This window comes from Columba livia, chromosome Z (assembly GCF_036013475.1).
Source record: "Columba livia isolate bColLiv1 breed racing homer chromosome Z, bColLiv1.pat.W.v2, whole genome shotgun sequence".
Taxonomy (NCBI): Eukaryota; Metazoa; Chordata; class Aves; order Columbiformes; family Columbidae; genus Columba; species Columba livia.
Window position 1 is genome coordinate 44826445 of NC_088642.1, and position 17829 is coordinate 44844273.

General features: G+C 43.1%; 1 protein-coding gene across 6 annotated transcripts in view; it reads right to left on the minus strand.

The window, feature by feature from the left end:
* ABCA1 (ATP binding cassette subfamily A member 1) overlaps positions 1 to 17829 on the minus strand; it is a 122902-nt gene that overhangs the window by 86457 nt on the left and 18616 nt on the right. For 2 of the 6 annotated variants that reach the window (XM_065045663.1, XM_065045658.1), the window contains exons 1-2: positions 12980 to 13210; positions 12613 to 12691 (exon numbers count right to left, since the gene is read on the minus strand). The exons of 1 other annotated variant lie outside the window; for it this stretch is intronic. The gene's annotated coding sequence lies outside the window, so the exon portion shown is untranslated. 3 more of the 6 variants (XM_065045660.1, XM_065045661.1, XM_065045659.1) reach the window with 3 other exon arrangements.

Genomic DNA, 17829 nt, shown 5'->3' on the forward strand with positions numbered 1-17829 from the left:
GTAGTGAGACAGTGGCACACATTTGATCACTGAACACATCTCAGCTGATCAGCAGAAGCCTGTGCAGGCAATAAGGCTCAGCTGTGGCCATCTATTTGGACTCCAGCTCTCTGGAGTTCAGCTAACATTCACTGGGAACAAAGCAAATGTTCTGGCTGTCAAATAAGGCCAGTTTGCCTGGATACAAGCTTCAAACAAAGCAAAAATGTTGATTTGTAATGACTGTGCCTGAAGACTGGATAACCTGGCCCAGCTAAGTCCCTATATTAAACTAGGTGATGGGGCCTAACACAGGTCTAATCACCAAGAGCACAAAACCTGAACCTGAAGTGTGCCCAGTCCTTCTTCCAGCCATGCTGGGGTGACAGCTTCAAAGACTTACTCTGCCCCAGTATCTGTTACAGACCAGGTAATTCAGGTTTGTTGATGCCTAGAGCTGTCTCCAATTTTGATCCACAGAGGCTGACATATTTGGTTCACTGCTGACAGAAATTAACTAGGTCCGCTTTAATTACATCAGAAATGCTCTGAATGCATCAGAAAATGCTCTGCAAACTAAGAATCTCAGAGGAAAATGGGTTAGTACCCTTTCAGATGTTCTTCCAGCTGACATCAGGCAAGAATTGTAAGCCAGAGATGCAGAAAACTGATAGATCCAATACTCCCAGCTCAATTGGAGCTGAAGTCCATCTGTATCTCCACTTCAGACTAGTCTGGTAAGTTCAACATAGCTGGGAAATCCAACTTGCCATTTATCACTGCAGTGGCAAAACAAACCAATAGCAGCTAGTTTCCAATGCAGGCTTTTGTGTCTAATCTAAGTAAAACTTAGAGCCAAAGGTACGTATCAGTGATCACTCGTGACACCTACCCGGAACTGCCTAAAGCAGCGATGCTGTTTCTGTCTAGAATAAGAAAAGCTGCATGAACTCATCGCCATAGTGTAAGTTTTCTGTGATGTAAAGTATCACAGCTCTGCTGAATAGAATGGAGATTTATACCTGTCACTACTGGATCCATCCTTTTAAAGGGCAATCTCTTGCTTTTATAAGGCACAGACTCTCTAAAAGTAGGAAGATTTCTCTCAACCGCAACAAATAGTGTAACTTAGTTGTGGAGAGGTCTTTGTGTAACACAGCCAGTTTTCACACCCATCTTTTCACTGCATGAAGACTGCAGTTTTCCAGTAGAGGAAGATACCAATATACAACAATTTTATGCCTAGAGGCATCAAGTTTCTCTGTATCACCTCAAAATCTATTTTTATCTAGCTCTGCTTCAGCATTTCTCCAGCTCTTCACTAACGTCTACAACACAACTGTAAAACTTAACTACATGGAGCAGCACACTAGGGGAGACTCAAATTGCCTGCAGCTTTGGGGTACATCTGGCAGCTATCTAGTAACTCAGGTGCAAAATGAAACTGCGATCTTACCACAAATAAACAGATATCACCAGAAAGGTCTGTCTGATAACTGAAACAAGTAACGTACGTTTGGAATAACATCCAGAATCCAGGCAGATGCTCTGTGCAACACTTGGATCCAGCAACAAGCATTCAGAAAACAAGAAAGAATTAAGAAGCCATTTTTTATTTAGCCAGCAAATAAATGGTGGGGATCCACTACACAGAGGTCCCTGCATGCTCTACCAACATACCATTCAGACATGTGCACACTTAACACGCTGTTTGTCAAGTGACTCAAGCTCTCAAGCTTTGCCAATTCCTGGCAAAAAACATATAGGAGGAATCAAGTAAAATATGTCAGAATGCTTCCCCAGATCTTCTGATAGAGTTTCCCCCAGTATTTTCCTAGGGAAAAGCTTACCTTTACAACTACAAAAGAGCTCATTTAGCTTGCAGAATCAGTGCACATCAGAGGATGGGCAGGAGGTGCAGATTTCTCTGGACATACCTTCTGATCTGGCCTGGGGCTCCTGCTTTGCCACAGCATGAACCAACACAATTAAAGCACAGGGTCCACACACTTGTCCTGTGGTCTGCTGTTGCACATGGCACGTTCCCCCGCTGCAGAAACCCTGCAAGACCTCCAGACCCACAGCGCTGCAATCCCACCTTGGTGTGCAATTCAGAAAACTGCTCTTAAGAGGCTACAGAGCAACCTCTAAAAATGCTGACCACGAAACACACACTTTGACCAATCCTTTCTTCCTAGAACAGTGGTGCTCACTACTAGGAAGTAGAATGACTGCTGAAAAGTCCATTAACTGGTATGCTGAGAGTCTCCAGACCAAACTCATCTTAAATACAAAGCAATATATTTTTACAGCTGTAGATTTAAAGATGAAAAAAGCTCAAGTGGCAGGGAATCAATTCCCCACCCCCATGCCTGCTGTCTGTACTAAGTAAACAAGAAACAGCCTTCAAAAGCAGCTTTCTGCAAACAATGCAGCTGTTTGCTTTCTTTTGAGGGTAAAAAAACCTTTCCCCTAGAGAAGAAATCACTATTTAGACACAGAACAAAGCGAACTTATCGAACCTTATGAGATTGGAACATTTCAGGATACTGGCAAGAGGCTATAGACCATTTATGTCTCCAGCAATGACTTAAAACCCACTCTTGGTCAGAGCTAAAAGCTTTTACTAGTTGATGAAGGTTCAGTGGCCTTCATGATGTCAGTTAACAGCCTCTGTCCTGTTCTCTCAGTCAGATTTTCCACATCACAAAAGCTACCATCACTGGCAGCTCCCCACAGATCAGGCAGCCATGGAGAGTACCAATCCAATATCTAGAGAGTACGTCCTTAGGAGGAGAAAAAAAAGCATTATTTGCTGGACACAGCACAGGTTTGAGCGACCAGAGCCAGTGCTGTTCCTCTCCCACCAGCAGACATGATACAGCACTTTATGATTTCTGTCTCATCTGCTTAACTCCAATAGCTTTTGCCTACATGTGTGAAGTCAAACGAGACCCACTTTGGAAGACAAGGGGCAACTAAAGCATAAACATCAGATTTCAGCAGAAATATAGTCCTCTTTAGGAACACTGAGAAGTGTCTTAACATTTTTTTTCAGCAGTATCAGGCTGCATATTGTGGAGCAAGCAATACCATGAGCCATGTCAACTCCACAAAGCCCAGTTCCAAGGCCAAAGTTCCTTAGTGCTCCATATACCATCAGCTGAGGGCAGGTCTCCATGAGGGCTGTGAAGATCAAGGCAGGACAAAAGTGCCTGCCTCGTGAACTAACACTTTGACTCAAGCAAGACAAACCATCAGAGAACTAGTGTCCTGGATGAGCATGTGGGTAGTAACAGAGGTGAAGATTAAGCCAAGAGTCCAGAATTAAATCCATATGTCCCAAACCATGGCCTAGTGTCTTGGCCACTTCTCTGCAGAAGACTAGGATTTCACTTCTTCCAGGATAGCAGCTGTAACAAAGACACTTTCACACTACTACACCCACTTTGTACAACCTATGACTGTGCAGGGCATAAGCTCCAAAGGCACAAGTATTTGGAAGACACCTTAACCATAACTTCCAAAATTCCCAGAAAGCAAAAAGCACCTTGCATCTATGCAACTTCAAGGTGGAGAAAAAACAATACTAATCCAAATTCTGTTGAGATTAGGCTAAAGAGCAGCTGAGGACAAAGGCAAGCAATTTTTTGTGCTGCTGCTAGTGACCTAGTTGGAGATTATATCCACAGCAGAAACAGCCAGTGCATAGAGAATCAGAAGTAGCGTCCATTTTGTGATCAAAACAACCCACACAACGGTTGTAAAACCCACAGGAGCAAATCTGACATTCCTATTTCTAAAACTTTCAAGAAATCAAATTTATGACATCCACTGTAGCTCAAGGAAAGAGAGAAAACTGCCATCCAAACAATGATACTTTTACAGGAATAACAGTATTTATCTTTTGAAGTAATCTTTTAACTTGATGAGCCTCAACTAAGTTACAAAAGGTGCCATGATAAATGTTAGCAGCACAGAGAGTTTAAGCAACTCACCTGATGCCACAAGCAAAGCAAAAGTAGAGATGAGAATATAACCACCAGGTCCCACACGTCTGCCTCCTGGATTAAGCAATCACAAGCAATGCAGGATCAGCAGTGGAAGTGAGCTTTGAACCTACAGCCTCTTGCCTGGGACACAGGATCATTATCAGTGGCCCCCACAGACACTAAAAGCAGGTCTTTCACAACCTCCCCATGGAGGACATGTCTCACCCATTTGCCAAATTAGTACCAGACACCAAGTTTCCTATTCCATCTAAAAAGCTATTCAGCAAGAGTTACCTTCCTCTTCAAAATCACCCAGGTCACATCACAGGGTTTACACCAACTCCTTGTTACTAACAGTATGATTGGAAAGCTTCTGGGTCAGCAGGCAAGAATTTAATTAGGACCATATACAACAACATCTGGGTGGCAATTCTTGGCAAGATCCCATACTAGTTTACACACTGACCACCTGGCCTTAGGTTAAGTAGTAAGCCAGTTCTGGCCTTGTTCACCAGTGCTTTGTAATACTGAAAGTAGTACATAGCTTTCAACATGACTATACATGTGCCCTCTAAACAACTATTTGTACAACAGACGCACTTATTCACTTTCATGTTAATCCATAATCAGTTTAACTCTTTCCCTACTTGAGCAGGATGTCAAATTTTGTAAAGCTAATATTAAAGGATAGCGCCAAAACACCAGGAGGGCTAATGAAACTGTCCCATAGAATCCCTCTAGTGACATGCCACCTCTGGTCCAGAAAAAAAACAAGACAAAGCATCTCACGCATCCACAGGATTGGCAAGGCAGCATGCACACAGCTTCAAAACACTGAATAAATTACTTCCATTTGCTATCTAAGGGAGTGCAGCCTCACAGAAGACTGGAGACAATGGATAGAAAAAGAACAACTCCTTTTAGCACAGGCTGACAATCAAATACCTCTTCACAACCTGCTTTAACTGCAGCTATTAAAAAACTAGTGACATAACCCAAGCCCAGTGCTAAGTTCTGCTTGCCACACTAGGTGCTACACAGAGGAGGGAGCCTGGATCTTGCCGTGGCAAGAGTTGGAACTAATACAGTATCATGGTAGGGGCAGAAATCTGGCTTCCCAATTATTTAGGCAAAATGGCAAGGGTTTCTAAAGGTATTTAGAGTTGGCATTAGGACTGAGCAAACTGACTTTCCAAAAAGTCAGTCTATTATGAGACTTTCTAAGTGTTCCACTACAAATGATCATTTTAAAAGATCAGATGATCATTTTAAAAGAGCTGGCACAGAATGAATATGTTAAGCACTGAAATCCCTGGCCCTAAACAACTCAGAGTATCAGTCTTCCCTCTTCTGTAAAAGCCAAACTCCTAAGATGAATTTCTGGGCAACGGGAAGGACGAATCAGAAATAAAACAGAGAGGACAACTTCCCAAAGAGTCAAGCACTGCCTTACAAAGTTCCATAATACAAGTTTGACTAAGTTTTCCAAAGTCCTCAGTGCTTCCTTGGACATTTACACAAAGTCACATTTTTGGAAATGGCTATTGTTTTATAAGCTTCTCTTGTGACACAATATGCCAAGTTGTTTTGAAAACCTGTCCCAGGTTACAGGGGAGAAATGTCTGCCTACTAAAATGACGACAACAACTGGTTCTCATTAATTCTAGCACGTTCATGAGGCTCATTGGTGAAAACAAGCACAGCTACAATGCAAGAGAAGATGTCAAGCCTGCATGCACCACAGCTGGACTGACCCGAAGAAAAGCACATGCAAGAGACTGTGGCATGCACTTAGGCAAGAGCAATTGCTTCAATGTCAAGTGTAACACTCAAGATGAAATGCAGCCATCTGTTTTACAAAAAAAAGCAGCTTCCACTGGAAGGTTGTGAAAAACATGCAGCATTTCAACTTTCAGCATTACACTAATGTCCGTACTTTCCCCATACCAAATAAAAACCCAAACAAAAAACAACAACAACAAAAAAGCCAAAATCTAGTCCATTCTTTGGCAAAAAAAACACAAAACTTGATTTGTTTTATCACGGCCAACGTCCAAAACTCCATAGTCCATAATAGTAGACTATTTTTTTTTGACTCTCAAAGAATGAGCTCTTCTCTAGTGAAATCTAGAAATAATAGAACATCCTGCTAAAATTATAATTGCGACATTTGAGCTCAATTCATGCCATTAAGCTTTGATCTCTGAGCAACTAGAGTATCATCAGTACACAGTCTGCAAAAAGCTGTGTTACGCAGCCTCAGTTACTTTTTCCAGCTGATGACGCATTCTGTTTAAGGACATTTTCTTTGCAACTAGAAGAAAGGGTGAAGCATTTCACATTGCAAAAGGTACTTTTCTGCTTGGTGGCAACCTCCAGGGGGAGAAGGAAGGCAGGGCTCACCCAAGAAAGTAATCAGCCTCATCAACATCGAAGAAAAGAAATCCATAAGCTCAGAGGGTATTAGGCCAGAAACTTCTGAACAGCACCCTTTCCATAGCATATCCTGGTCACTGGATCACTTTAAGCAAAGTAGCCATAGATCTAGTTTAACAAAGTGCAACACTGATAGGTGCCCCACTGTCCTACTACAGAGTGGCTGGGGCATCACTGGGGTGCTTGTGGCTTCTATTGAGCAAAGCTACCAAGCCCTGCAGCTTTGCCATCACATGTGTAAGGGTGTTTTTTTTTTTTAAGAAAGTAGCTTGTCCCACTTCTTGTTTCTGTAGCTTGCTCATCGTCTTGGGAGAAGACAAAGAGAGAAACTATGCCCAAGACTGAACTGCAGTTTGAGATGTATGCCTGTCCTGTAACATCCAAAGAAACTTCACTGTTATTTTCCTCTTGACCTTTGCCATTTGGGACCACCACACCACAAGCCAGTGCATGTGTTCAGTAACAGAACAGAATACAATGGCTTATGCTGTAGAAAACATGTAAGCGGTGCCTTTAGGATTCACTGGCATAAAAAATAAGGTGTCTGTTAAGCTTGATACACAACTGCACTGATATCTGTGGCATAGGTGTAAGTAACAGCAGATGAAACGAAAAAATATCTGTAACTATACAGAAAACTATCAGCCAAGAAAAAGCCTCTTGCACAATGAAAGGAAATGCCATTACTGAAAAACAGCAACAAACTTGCAAATGCAGTACTTAGCAGTCACTGTCAGCCTGAGCAGGGTTTGATCCTTGAAAGTCTACAACAGAGAGAGACCTGAAACAAGACGGCAGCTCCCATCTAACTGTATGGATATGGAAGCTAGTGATAAAGTGATAAACTGAAGTGATAAACAGACGTCCAAGTACTTTTCAAAGCAGTGTCAGCTATTAAGAGGAACAAATTTCTGATAAAACTTGGCAACTCATACAGGGTTCAATAACCACTTATCTCTGAAGTTATTTGTGGAAGAATTTGAAAATAATTGGCACACATGGTAAGAAGGAAGCCCACGTCCTTGTGGTGGCAGGTGTGGCACAGGGCAGCTACTTGGGAGTGCTGCCAGAAAGCATGTGCCAATCTTCCCCATTTTGCCTGATCCACAGAGCAAACAGCTGTTCCCCACACAGTATATTCTTTAGCTCCAGCTGTACAACCGACACCTCGCTGCTGAAGCTTCAGTCCTCAGGGTCAGCATGACAATTAACAGACATGCAAAGCAGACTCCCTATTTTAATATAATGCACAGACAGATCTAAAAGATAGATGACAGAATTTGTCAGTGTCCCAAGCTACATTTCATGATGCAGAAGGATCCAAGACAGAGCTCCCTTAGTTTTCTGCAGTAGTTTCATGGGATCAAGCACTAAGGTAAAGAGCTGTGGTCTACTCTTCAAACAAATGACTCAGAAAAGACAACTCTTCAGGTATATGCAGAAGAGGCATGAAATACCAAAAGGAAAAGCAATAAGCTTGCAAGAGAGAAATGTAACTAACATTTTGCGAATTTTTAACAGATATAAGATTCAAAACATACATTTTTTTTTGCCAAGCTTAGGATATCTTTAATGGTACTCACTGAGAAAGTGCCACTAGGATAAAAGTATACTCCAACAGACAATCCAGGTCACTGTAATTATCTCGGGTTTACATATAAATACAATTGGGAAGAGAAATGAGGTGGTATGGAATAGTAAAAGCACGTCACAAGAACAGTGAACAAAGCTCTAGAAGACACGGCCATCAGAAGAATAAAAAAATTCAGGATCAATTTAGCTTATGGAAAGGAACCTTTCATTCAGAAGAGGAGTACATTTTAAACTTTGACTGCAGTAGTGCTACCAGAACAAAATGTCCATGTGTCAGCACTTGAAAAAGGTTGGTGCTGCTTTGTTGTCTGGATGAGGAGAAGTGGTGGGTTTTGTCCTTCGTTGTTGTTTGGTTTTATTCCATTCAAATTTGGCCCTAATTCTGCTTTTACGGGCACCTACAGCCAAAATCTTGTTATGGGAGCATAATTACAACATAGAGAAAAAGAAAAAAGCCATCAATAGATCCTTAGAATATCAGTATATTCCCCATGAACACAAACAAGGGAACATGTATGATAATTTGCTTGTTATTTTTTTGAAGGCACAAAAATACACCTGGAAAAGCAGAAGCTACATCTGAAAGGCTGGGACTTAAATCCAGGGTGCTGAAACTAGCAACACAGCCTACAGTCTTTAAAAAGATGTGTTACCTGCTGCAGGGGAGAAAAAATACAGTTACATTTCTACCATGAAGAGCATAAATTTTTGTCATCTCATTGTCACAACGATGGTGAAAGCAGCTAAGAGGAAAGAGGGGCAAGTCATCACAAGAAGGTCACATCATAGGTGCTGGGAGTCAGGCTCTCCTGGTCCCTATCCCGGATCTTGTCAACCACACCACCTCTGCTGCTTTGAGACCTTCCACATACCTTAATTTTGGCTTTTACTAAGCTACCAACTCAGAGTGCTAATTAATATTAGTTACACAGTTTGTTTTCCGGCTCCCAGTAACAATCATTACTCGGAAATGGGCTAACAAAACTGCAGCTTGTTTCAGGGAGCCAAGCAAGCAGGGCGGTAACAGGTTTTGGCTACTTTATCTTCCACATGGCCCTGCCTGCTATTTGCTAAAAAGGAAACCAGACCTCCAGAATGATCTCTGAACTGCATGGCCAGAGGCTCTGACTTTGTTTGTTCTTCTCCAGAGAATGACCTTGCTATCCAGCCCAAACCAGAACAGTCTTGAAAAGGCTCTTTCGCTCTCCTTTTTCTGTCCAATACCAATTGCTCCTTAACAAAATTGGCATAATGCAAACCTATCTCTTATTGCATTAGATAGAGCTCTGCTAAGCAACACTCCTCCAGAAAATAACAGAAAATGAAAAAGCTCAGTTTGTATACAGATATTTATGGCATTCAAACTGATGTGCATTCTTGTAATCTGGGATCAAGATTTTTCCCTAATTACCTAATGAATAAAGATCTGAATGCTCTCATTTTTCCTACAGTGCTGGCCTGTTCTATCAGGAAAGCTGCATCAACAGTTTTCCATCCTACTCTGTCTCACTCCTGGTTCTCGAGGCCAAGTGCCTATGTTTTTCCCCCAATGACAAATACTAAGACAAGACTAGCTTTGCTGCCACCTATTTTAGAAAAACAGCCCCCCCAAAAAAACAGAACAGTGAACTCCAGTCAGAAGTTCAAATCATGGTAGTTCTTCTGAGTCCCTCTGTAAGACTTTTATACGATCAATACAAGACGCATAGCTACAGAATATGAAACATTTTAACTTTTTGTGATGACCACCTTTTGAACACTACAAGACAACACCATGCTATTTTTAATCTATACTGTTAATATCAGTAACTGCAGAGGTGTGTGCAGGTTTACACAGAAAACTTTCAAGTATTCAGGATTCAAATCCTCAACCGGCATAACTATGAAACAATCTCAGAGTGAATTTCTACCAGTTAGACCTGGGGCAAGTGGGTAGAGTCCTAGATGCCTCAGATGAACACGGAAAGTGTGTTGTGTATAAAATATGTTTTACCAAGCAGCAGGTTCTGACTCTAGCCCCTCTCACAGAAGGAGTCATTAAGAACAACCAGCCCAATGGAAACATGCTGGTATTTGGTCAGTCATGGCTGCTTATTTCAGGATTTGATGTGTTGCCCAGCCTAGAAGACCTACATAAACACCCAGGGTGCTCACTCCAAGGTTACTTGAAGTAGTATTCTGGTTCCCTTTCTGCTCTGCCCTGTTGTCATCTTTGTAGGCAAAGTGCTAAAAGCCATAAGAAAACTCCGAACACAGGATGCAGAAAAAGTCACCAAGAAGAGAGTTCATTTGCAATTTCTTATCCTGGGTTGGTGAACTCCAGTACCAGCAAGGTACAGACAAGGAAAGAAAAAGAGAAACGGGCACTCAGGAAAACGACACAGCTCGATTGCTAGCTAACTAACAACTGTCAATTACTGTGGATTAAAGTTCCGAAGAAACCACACCCTGAGAAATACTGTGCAGGCATGGTGCAACGCATGTGATAAGACCTAGCAGAGCTCATCATTTTGGCCACAGGCGGACAAGTTCAGGACTGATCTTCCTCCTGCTGTTTTTGTGGGTTTAACTCTGCCAGGTGAACTCACCAGTGAGACACTGTGCCTGCAGAGATGAGGGGAAGAGAGGACATGGCTCCTGAACTGTGTGTATTACACTCAATTAACACATGAGACATTGCACGCTCCAGCCCAGAGCTGCTCTCCTCAAGTCACTGAGGCTTACTCCTGAATCACAGCAGACTGTTTTTACCCTCACACAGCCAGGGGGAAGTTCAGCCCAAAGAATGCTAGAGAAAAGGCTTCTCCTGGAACAAAGGCCAAAAGAATTTTATTGACTTTTTTTAAACTTAGGGCATTTCATTTTCTGCAGTTCAGCACTCCACCAGGAGCCACTCATCTATACTGTGATAGTAAATGTTGAATTTGGTGCCACATCAAGTCTCTGCTCACACCAATAGCATTGTGCTATGATCATTTTTTAAAACAAATTTAGCATTACAAAAAAGGTTTGCCAGCAGCTGCCTGTGGCAAACCAATTTATAAACATGCCTCAAGCTCACTGGGTGCAGAAACCATTAAGAAACTTCCAACATACCTACATGCACTGCTATGCAGCTGTATTCAGAGGATATTTCAAATTGTCTTCCAAAAGATCACCGTGATTCCTGCAAATGCCAACATCCTCCACATAGCTGCACCCAAGGTGTTTGTTTCACATAAACTTTATACAGTAAAGTGTACTTCAGCAGTAACTTATCAGGGAAAAGTTATTGTGAATGCTTCAGGCTAGCTGCTTGGTTATCACTCACTAACCCCAGATGACAGCAATTATAATCTCTTGCAAACCCAGAGGCCAGCAGACATCTCCTCAGAACACCTACAGTCAGCATTAAAAGCATCTATTTTTATTATTTGTTTAAAGCTAGGCATTCTCAATTTTAAAAAAAATCAATTTTTTGCATTCCACATTACGAAATTTTTATCTACACTTTGTAAAGAGTTGTCTTCTAATTCCTACCATAATCAGACCTACCAAATTATGATTATATAAGAAACAAGGTGCTCCATGTCACAAGTAAAGGCATCAGACTCCTGCCCTTATTTGTCCAGACTGTAGCAGATACAGACCATACCACATGACTCTTAGATACATTACAATTTAATTTTTCACAATGAGTTGTGAAGACTCACCAACAGGATTTGTACCTCTTACCTCAGCAACACACTGCAGGGTCCCAGGTAGCACCCATTTAGCTTAACAGCCTGCAGGGGCATCACAGAATCACTCACTGATCTGCGTTATGGGAAAGTCTTAGCACGCTTGTGAGAGAGGTGAGCTGTGCCACGAGAGACAAGCACAAAAAGCATCTGCAGTGTATGTTTACTACCATGATCCCCTTTCAAAACTGAGTGAGATTGCTCAATTACAAAAGCCTTTCGACAGCAAGCTTGGCCATCTGTTGTTAATGGAACGTCCCCAAGACATGGCTGTTCTCCGCTGCACAAGTACCAATTTATTTTCAAAGGCACCTCCAAACTGAATTTTAATGTGTTATCCATATCAATCATTTTCAAGGAGTCCAAATCCTCTTTAGGCTTCAAATTAACACATTTACATCCCCCTGGATTCAGCAAGGTCTACTCCAACACACCAAAGATCAGCTTTGATCCTTCAAATCACCTATTTGTACAACCTTAAAGTGTCCAAGCCCAACAGCTGGGGACGGGGGTAGGGTTGGAGGAGGACACTCCTGGTTTATGTTTAAAAGACACAAAACCACACACTTTTAATTTATAACTGGAACATGTTTCCTGATACATTCAAGCATCTGGGCAGTCACACACCTCCGCAACCAAGCGGCAGTATTTTGTACGAGGCTGATGATAGGTTGTAATGTAGCAGTTTGGATTTAACAACAGCCTGACACACAAGCTAGATTTGTTGCATACAACTGAACCTCCTGCCTATCACGAAACCGGATGGATCCATCTTTTATCTTTACACCCCTCCCCATGCCAAGGCCATCCTTTCTCCTCTGCCCCCACGGCTTGATAGGATTCCCATACGAACGAAGGGGATGAAAACCCTCCCGTTATCTTCTAGCACCCACCGGAGCTGTAAGAGGCGGCGGTACGGTGAGCCACCGTACGCGAGCGCTGCCAAGTCAGAGTCGCCTCGCTCAGGATAAGCTATAATAAAACAATTATTAAAAAAAAAAATAAGTACACACACAAAAAAGCCCCACTATTATCCCCTGCCGAGCCCCCACTATCGCACAAGCCATCCTCCGAGCCACGCTCCTGACACGCTGGGCACAGCGAGCAGCACCACGCCGGCCCACAAAACCAAAACAAAAAACTCCACTTAATACGTTTTTTTCCTCTCGCTTTATGCCGCCCGGTCCGGGCAAACAGGGAACAAGCGGGGAAGCCTCCCTCGACAAATGCCCGCGGCACAGCCTCGCCGCCCCCGCCTACCTCCCCGGCCTGCCGCCGGTCCCGCGGGGAGCCGAGCCCAGGAGCCGCCGCCGCCCCGCTCTGCTCCGCGCTGCCGACCCCGCTCCCGCTGGTGCGCGCCCGCGCCCCGCAGCGCCTCTTATAGGGCGGCGCGGAGCCGCCGCGGCGGGTCACCCGCCCCTTCCACGGCCGGGGCCGCCCAGGAGCTTGCTCTTCCCCTTCCCTCTGGTATCCTCTATCTGCCTCTTCTTTTCCCACCTTCCGTTCTTTTTCCTTTTTCCCTTCTTTTTCGTCTCTCCTTTTCTCTCCCCCTCCTTTTTTTTTTTTCTTCCCCCTCCCGCAGCTGCTTGCGGGGGGACTGGGGAGTTGAAGGCGGGGACGTGGCGATTTGCATGTGGGCGTGCACATTGCAGCCAAAAACAAACTGCGAGGCTGTGTACCTCCGGCCCGGCCCAACCCGGGGTAGGACACGGGTGGCGTGGGCTAGCTGCCTTGCTTTATCTGCGAAATTCCGCTCTCCCAGGTGCGTGAGAAGCATCCTGGCCCCTCGCGTCTGGCTCCCGTGCCTTGGCTCCCGGCCGGGCCCTCCTGAGGACTGCCGGCACAAAGAGCAGAAACCCGGGCACTGAGTTACCTGCAAGCTCACCTGCTCCCACGACCCTCAGCTGCCATGCCTGCTTCGCTGCCTGCATCTCCAGAGTTCAGCTGGTACAAGCTGGGCAACTGTTCAGCTACAGAGGGTGCCAAGAACACTGGCCTGGCACGAATCACTCTTCACCAGGAACCAACTTCAACAGTACCAGAATTTGCCCCAAATGGTCCTTGTAGTTATTAAATTCTCAGATGACTGAGAGTGTCACAGCTCCTTGTCCTCCCAAATGGTCTCCTCCCCTAGAAGCATCACCCATCACATAAAACCCCTCCAAATTTTTTGCTTGTTACATGGCAGGAGCACTTAAAAACGCTGCAGTGCAATCTGTGAAAGTGTAGCAGTGCATTTTCATTGCTTAAAATGCTCTGTGAATGAAAACAAGTAAGGCATAAACAGCAGGCAACTCTAAATTATGCTTCCTTCTACAGACATAATGTACTGCTATTACTCTTCTGCAGTGAAGTGGTTGATGTTATTGTTCATGCTGTTAATGCTTTGATTATGAGCAATCTGGATGATACATGGTTACTGAGATAACTGCATCTTTGAAATTCCTGATTTGTATTTCAGTGCTCAGCCTACCACCATTGTATTTCCTCAAGTGGCATAGAAATACAAATACCTGAAAGCAAACTCCAGAGATCTTGAATTGATTGTAATCTGGAGTCTCACAGATGGCAGTAAATACTCATATTGAATAAAAGCCAACATGTTCATTTCAGCAGTGACCCAAGCTCCTTCCCTCAGTCTCCATCTCACAAAGGTCCTCAGGGCTGGACAAGATGAGAAAGCCCCCTGTTCTGATCTTGGTTTCCCTAGTGTAGCTGCTACGTAACTTCACTGACTTAAACAGATTCACTCAGTTTGTACCTTCATCTTGTTGTAAAACTGAAATAAAAGTTGTGTCTTTATAAATGCAGCTGTATGTTTTTCACCGCATACTAGAGATACACACCTTTGCACATTTCCAAACATTTACTGGATCGTAGTTTTAAATTATTTAAAAAAAAAATCAACACGTTTACTCAGAACACAGGAAGAAAGAGTAAATTGAGTTTACTATCAGAAGTTTTATGGCTCATCCCACATAGTGAAGAGTTTGAAAGGGAGTGGGGTGTACTGGGTAGGGTTTTCAAAAGAATTCGTGACCTGACATCAGTGGAAATAGTGCTACGTCAATACCAAGGAGCTGAAAATTGCCTTGCTAATGGTGTATCCAAGTGTGGGTTTTTCTGATAACATGAAAAGGCTGGATTTTTTAAATTCTGGAATTTGGTATCTGTGCCAACAGTTAAAGCATTTGGACAACATTTTCCACTAGAACAGTTATTACAATATACAGCTGTTCATGATAAACAAATGGAGCATTTAAGTTAGTTTGCTCTGTTAAAATACCTGTAGGATGGTGGGAAATGTTTGTGCACCACTGGACAGCATTTCTCTGCCGTTGCATCCTGCTGGTTGCATGACACTTGCATCAGGTCACTGAGAGACAGTGACAAATGGTACAAGAAGGATGACAAGGGAAAGGGACATGGTTAGATCCAATGACTAGGCTATACAAACACAAAGTCAATAGTCATGCTAGGAATAGCTTCTGAGATTACACTGACTATTCTTATTTTTTGGTGGCTTGAGTTTTCAGAGTGCATGAGCACATGCAGCTCCTATAGATTTCTCAGAGACCTCCCAAATCTCACATCCACAGTAAACACTATGTTGGCTTTTGTGTCCTGTAGAAGGTGCGACAGGTCTTTGTAGGCAAAGCAATCTCAGTCAGGGAATTCTGCTTCATTTAATTTATTGCCAGTGAACACAGAATTTCAACTACTGATTCAGATCTTGAGGGGAAAAAACAAATAAAAAACAATTAAACACTTAGGGAAAGATCTTTTCTCCTTCCTCCTCAAGCTAAGCTCCAGTTAAGCACCTCTCCTGCCCCTTTCCTAGTCTCAACATCCCTTGCTTTCAATAGGTGCTATACTCAGTTCCTCCCAGTTCCTTCTGTGAGGCACTGGGCATTGGGTGTAGTGGTTTCTTTCTGCTGTTCTTTGCTTCTTACTCATTTTCTTCCACTGCTCCTTGACTCTTACTGTTCCTCTGCTTTGCAGTGGGCCCTCTGTGGGCCATGGTTCCTCCAGGGATGCCTGTGCTCTGGCATGGGTTGTCAATGGACCACAGTTCCCTCCAGGATTTCCCTGCTCTGGCATGGAGCACCTCTTTCCAAGATTGTATCTCTCACTTCCATGTGTCTCCTCCACCTTCTCTTCCTACATCTCCTCACATCTCCTACCTAGAGGGTGAAGCTCTTCAATATGTTTGAGCAGAGATGCCATGTGCTGCTCTCATTAGTTGAGGTTTTGGCATGCAGTGGCCTGTTATCGTCCTTTCAAAGCTGGCTGAAAGCAGCTGTGATTGGCACGGATGGGTTCATGGCCTCCTGCCTTGCAGCCCCCTTCTACTAAAAGCCTGACAGATATGCCCAATACATAGTTCCTATGGCATGCACTTTCAGATTAGTCCTGCTCCTTTCTTGTTTTCCAACGGCTAGTCTCCTTCAACCTATTCCCTCACTACAATGTCCTCTTGCAAGCACGAACAAGCAGTCCACACCAGGGTCCAACGCTGGGTGCAAGTCAAGACCTACAGTGCTGCAAATAGACTGTAGCTACCACAGCTACTGAGGGGTCACAGGACATGTAAATTGCTGTTCATGGAAAAAACACTATGTAGTGGAATGAAGGGTTTGAACTGAAAATAGGAAAATATGCCGTGTTCTTGTTGAGGAAGTTGTTTCTTTGTACCTGTAGCTTCTGCAAGGCAAAATACACCATTGCTGAGCCTACAAGATTGATGGCACCTAACATCAGGATACTAGATAAGACTGCGGGCTTTGTCAAGCACATCAAGAAATGCCTTGGTATAAACTGAAGATGTCTAAGACAGATTTCAGCAATAAAGAAAGGCACAATATTAAGATGCCTTTTTCAGTCAGCTGTTGAGATATTTCATCTGGAAATCCAAGCTCTTTTTAGTCCTAGATTACCTATTTTGGACTACGTTCAGGAAGCAGGAAAGCTAGCAGGTAAGTAATACTTCTGTTCAGAAAATTACTTTTCAAAGGGCTTTGCTCACCTCTTTGCTATTACTTGACAGTTTTGCAGCATAATCGTAGCTTCAAGATTCCCTACCATTGTATCTTGGGGCACACATTGAAGTTCAATCTGCATTGCAAGTATCTGCTCTGTCTTGTTTTACTCTCCCTTGATTTGCAATATCTGAGTCAGAGGATTCTGACAGTTTTCATAAAGTCTTCCTGGAAGTACCTTCCTAACTTCTAGTAAGAAATAATTACATTGTTATTATTTTATAGCAACATAAGCTCTCAATGAGCATCCTAGTGACAATTTATGGGAGTTAGTCACTCCAGCACAGTTTACAGCCCAGTGAGTGCAAAGTGGCTGCATCATGCTGTTTACTGCCACCTGTCACGCTCACTTTTCTTCCCATCCTTCTATTGACAGAAAACCAACAAACAGGTAGATGTTGTTTACTTGTTCCACCTGGAGAGATGCAGAAGCACTGGCTGATGCTTAAATACACCTACATCCTCCACTGTGTCCTGCAGTGGGGAAGCTTTGAAATGCTTACTTGTGCCATGTGAAGAAGGCAATGTGGGAAGTTAGAGCCCTCCAAACAAAGAACATTCCAGGCCTGTCCCAGTGCCTGCTGGGGGAAAACAGCTTGCTCTAGTCTTCTCCTTCTTTCTTTATAAATATAAGGTTCAAACTGGTTGCAGTCATTAATAAGATGCTTCTAAGTCCTTTAAAAAACATAAAAATATGTTGAGGCTCAGATATGAACAAACCATAATTTAAGCAGTTATAGGTAATGTTTCTTAATATTACGTATCTTGTGTTTAAGAAGGGTGATTTAAAAGCCAGCTTTCATGAGGGTTAGCTGCCAAATGACTGCTGCTATTTTAAGACGAGAGCCCATTGCCACAAGCATAGCTTTGTAATTTCTTGCACTTAACATTAAATATTAGCAAAATTACATCTGCAGTTATCTATATACAACAACGTGCTGTGAACCTCACTGTTAACCAAATAACTACATTTTGGATGTAAAATATACGTGTAGCCAAATACTTATGTGGTAAAAATACTTTGACTCTGCCAGAAATAAACTGATTTTCCCAACCATGGATCTAACCTAC